General features: G+C 52.3%; 1 non-coding gene across 1 annotated transcript in view; it reads left to right on the top strand.

Annotated features, from left to right (window-relative positions):
- Window positions 1–4282: 4282 nt before the first annotated feature.
- LOC124579043 overlaps window positions 4283–5000 on the top strand; it is a 1910-nt gene continuing 1192 nt past the window's right edge. The window contains exon 1 of the ribosomal RNA XR_006972796.1: window positions 4283–5000. This exon is cut by the window's right edge and continues 1192 nt beyond it. This is a non-coding gene — a ribosomal RNA (small subunit ribosomal RNA).

The raw sequence follows: 5000 nt of genomic DNA, 5'->3' as shown, positions 1-5000 counted from the left end.
GTTGCACTCGCAGTCGCAAGAACGTACGGCAAGTATATTACCTGGAAGAGTCAATGACAGTCCACGCCCCCCTGCGTGGGAAGAGTCTTTCTAGGCCATGACCCACCGGAAGGGCGCAGCGTCCCCCACCCCAGACATGTGACGTCACACCATCGGTATTGACGACTAGACTGATTCCTTATAATCATTTGCCATACACCGGTGGAAGCTGCCGAGACGAGTAACTACATAGCGGGCTCGCCGTGTCACTAATGTACAGAGATACAACAGTTTCGACTGGAACCGGATTAAACGTATACACGGCGCTGATTAGTAATAGATAGAGCCATCAGAATACAGATAATGTATACAACTGTCCGTATACATGCTGAAAGACTCTGCTCACAATCACAACCACACGTCAGCCACACACCCTTATCACGCACTACTCTCTGCCTGTAACACGCACACAGACAATATGTAAGCACCAGCATGGAACAACACCCAGTGCATCCTCTCCGCCACATTAGACAATCCACACTGTCATAACCAGACTGGGAGGTCCACTCAGAAAACAGAATATCCCACCCACCCGACAACCACCATTGCTCAGCCAAGCCACCAACACCCACACATGTCCTACACAGGGGTGCACCCAACATCACAATACTGCCTCCTCTCACAGCACACAAACAATGGCAGGAATGAAAGACACAGGTCTGCCACAAGCATGGAATGAGAGCGCCGCCTGTCATGAGCCAAAGGTGCACCCTGACGTGGCAAATCAGATGATGCCGCAGGCATCCACTTACTATAATCACAATCAACAAACCGGCCGCCCCGCCCCGCCCCCCATTAAACCTTTCCTTACAACAATGTGTACCTTAACCTAACCTATATCGTACCGTAACCTAACCTATATCGTACCGTAACCTAACCTATGTCGTACCGTAACCTAACCTATGTCGTACCGTAACCTAACCTATGTCGTACCGTAACCTAACCTATGTCGTACCGTAACCTAACCTATGTCGTACCGTAACCTAACCTATGTCGTACCGTAACCTAACCTATGTCGTACCGTAACCTAACCTATGTCGTACCGTAACCTAACCTATGTCGTACCTTAACCTAACCTATGTCGTACCTTAACCTAACCTATGTCGTACCTTAACCTAACCTATGTCGTACCTTAACCTAACCTATGTCGTACCTTAACCTAACCTATGTCGTACCTTAACCTAACCTATGTCGTACCTTAACCTAACCTATGTCGTACCTTAACCTAACCTATGTCGTACCTTAACCTAACCTATGTCGTACCTTAACCTAACCTATGTCGTACCTTAACCTAACCTATGTCGTACCTTAACCTAACCTATGTCGTACCTTAACCTAACCTATGTCGTACCTTAACCTAACCTATGTCGTACCTTAACCTAACCTATGTCGTACCTTAACCTAACCTATGTCGTACCTTAACCTAACCTATGTCGTACCTTAACCTAACCTATGTCGTACCTTAACCTAACCTATGTCGTACCTTAACCTAACCTATGTCGTACCTTAACCTAACCTATGTCGTACCTTAACCTAACCTATGTCGTACCTTAACCTAACCTGTATTGCGCCTTAACCTAACCTGTATTGCGCCTTAACCTAACCTGTATTGCGCCTTAACGTAACCTGTATTGCGCCTTAACGTAACCTGTATTGCGCCTTAACGTAACCTGTATTGCGCCTTAACGTAACCTGTATTGCGCCTTAACGTAACCTGTATTGCGCCTTAACGTAACCTGTATTGCGCCTTAACGTAACCTGTATTGCGCCTTAACGTAACCTGTATTGCGCCTTAACGTAACCTGTATTGCGCCTTAACGTAACCTGTATTGCGCCTTAACGTAACCTGTATTGCGCCTTAACGTAACCTGTATTGCGCCTTAACGTAACCTGTATTGCGCCTTAACGTAACCTGTATTGCGCCTTAACGTAACCTGTATTGCGCCTTAACGTAACCTGTATTGCGCCTTAACGTAACCTGCATTGCGCCTTAACGTAACCTGCATTGCGCCTTAACGTAACCTGTATTGCGCCTTAACGTAACCTGTATTGCGCCTTAACGTAACCTGTATTGCGCCTTAACGTAACATGTATTGCGCCTTAACGTAACCTGTATTGCGCCTTAACGTAACCTGTATTGCGCCTTAACGTAACCTGTATTGCGCCTTAACGTAACCGATATTGCGCCGTAACGTAACCTATATTGCGCCGTAACGTAACCCACATTGCCCCTTAACGTAACCCACATTGCCCCTTAACGTAACCCACATTGCCCCTTAACGTAACCCAACACACGTTGGGCCTTAACCCAACACACGTTGGGCCTTAACCCAACACACGTTGGGCCTTAACCCAACACACGTTGGGCCTTAACCCAACACACGTTGGGCCTTAACCCAACACACGTTGGGCCTTAACCCAACACACGTTGGGCCTTAACCCAACACACGTTGGGCCTTAACCCAACACACGTTGGGCCTTAACCCAACACACGTTGGGCCTTAACCCAACACACGTTGGGCCTTAACCTGCTCTGTAATTGTCATACGACGCGTTAAATTAGTGTAGTGTTGCCTAACTGCAACCCCCGCAATATAGTTTGCTACTCGCACTGCCCGGTCCCCAGTGTATCGCTTCATGTTAAACACCTTGCAGCTATACACTGTAATGTGGATGGCAGCAGGACGTACATGCTCAATGCCCTTTGCAGTTGTTCATTGGCATTTGCAGTTGTTCATTGGCATTCGCATGTGCGAAGCACTTAGCCTACGCTGTGGTACGGCCTGTGTCAACTGTCCGCTGATGTTGTACGTCCAAATCACACACTGTACTGCACATTGGTCCTCATGTACTGAATGATACATCGTGGTACATGTGACCGTACAACGACTGCGCCAACAACGGCGAACCATGCGGTCCAAATGTTGTGCACTCAGCTACGTGTCGTCTCCCTATAAGAGCTGGATTGCAGTGTGGTATGCCCTGGATGGCGATCAGCATGAGCCGTCTGTTGATGTAGTGGCGCGTGTTGTCAGACGTAGTCGTCTCTTCTCACACACCGTGATAGCATGGTGCACTGCGTTCCACATCTGCGACATGCGACAGAGGCCGGTTGACAGTCGTTCGCGCAATGGACATCGCATACGTACGGGGGCCACCTTCCACGTGTTCGCGAAGCGTGCACATGTTGTTGCGTGTATGTGGGCAGACATAGTGTGTCGTGACACCTGACACAGGCATGCAACAATCGTTGAATTTGCAAATGGCGATGGACGCCTACGTTTGCTGGTGACGTTATGCAAATGAACAACTGGTAAACCGTTGTGGTGCGGTTGTTCTCGCTAGAGGTGAATCAGTGATGGCGACGATCGGTTGGGCTACCAACCGGTTGTTCCAGCGATACCCACCATGCCCACGAACGTGAATGGCATCTGGGTGTGAAGCGATACGCGGCGGTGGCTGGGTGGGACCGTCCCCGGCCGGTGAGGGGGGGCCTCCCGGCGTGCTGGCCGCGCGGTGCGTGGGCGCACGCGCTACAGCCGGCTGGTGGGGGCGGCCAGTGGCAGGCGCGCCGGCCGACGGAGGCGGCAGGCGGCGCAGCTGCGCGCCGGCGCACCCTGCACGCGGCGCCGTGCGGCCAAAGTAGGTCCTCGCGGGCCCGGTGCGAAGCGCGGTGGACATCTGCAGTGTGCTGGTCCGATTGAGGACTGTGTGCGCTGAGGATGCGCCGCCGCCCGGCGCTCGGCGCCGCGACGCCGTCTGCTGCTCGGTCGCCTCTGCGGTTCTCGCAGGTGGTTTGTATCGCAGCTGTGCGGACGTGTTGGCGCGTGCGCTGTGCTGGGAGAGTTCGCTTCGGCACCCAAGTGGGGCTTTTGTCCTTCTGTGGCGCTGGCGTTGGAGCTGCCGGTCACCGTAGGTGGCGCGTGTTGTCTCCCGCCGGCAATGCCACGACAGCACGCTCCCGGGCCTCTGTCGGCAGCGGCAAGCTCAGTTGGGAGCACGGGTGGTCGCACCTAAAGCGTCTACTCGCCAAACTCCGGGCGATTGCGCCTCTCTCGAACCCGACCAAGTACTTAGGACGGCGCTGCGCGCCGCCGGGACCTGAGAGGGTTTCGAGGTGTATTGTGCAGGGGAGCTCAGCCTCCTCCTGTTTGCAGAATAATTGAGCGGACGCTTGCGTGTTCGCGCGGGCCCCCGGGACACACTCCCGGGCGGCCGGCTGCTCAGCTCTAGTTGACGCAGCTCCCTGGTTGATCCTGCCAGTAGTCATATGCTTGTCTCAAAGATTAAGCCATGCATGTCTCAGTACAAGCCGCATTAAGGTGAAACCGCGAATGGCTCATTAAATCAGTTATGGTTCCTTAGATCGTACCCACGTTACTTGGATAACTGTGGTAATTCTAGAGCTAATACATGCAAACAGAGTCCCGACCAGAGATGGAAGGGACGCTTTTATTAGATCAAAACCAATCGGTCGGCTCGTCCGGTCCGTTTGCCTTGGTGACTCTGAATAACTTTGGGCTGATCGCACGGTCCTCGTACCGGCGACGCATCTTTCAAATGTCTGCCTTATCAACTGTCGATGGTAGGTTCTGCGCCTACCATGGTTGTAACGGGTAACGGGGAATCAGGGTTCGATTCCGGAGAGGGAGCCTGAGAAACGGCTACCACATCCAAGGAAGGCAGCAGGCGCGCAAATTACCCACTCCCGGCACGGGGAGGTAGTGACGAAAAATAACGATACGGGACTCATCCGAGGCCCCGTAATCGGAATGAGTACACTTTAAATCCTTTAACGAGTATCTATTGGAGGGCAAGTCTGGTGCCAGCAGCCGCGGTAATTCCAGCTCCAATAGCGTATATTAAAGTTGTTGCGGTTAAAAAGCTCGTAGTTGGATTTGTGTCCCACGCTGTTGGTTCACCGCCCGTCGGTGTTTAACTGGCATGTATCGTGGGACGTC

This window comes from Schistocerca americana, unplaced genomic scaffold (genome assembly GCF_021461395.2).
Source record: "Schistocerca americana isolate TAMUIC-IGC-003095 unplaced genomic scaffold, iqSchAmer2.1 HiC_scaffold_287, whole genome shotgun sequence".
Lineage (NCBI taxonomy): Eukaryota > Metazoa > Arthropoda > Insecta > Orthoptera > Acrididae > Schistocerca > Schistocerca americana.
Note: the sequence above shows the minus strand (reverse complement) of the source record. Positions and strands in the feature narration are given on the sequence as shown.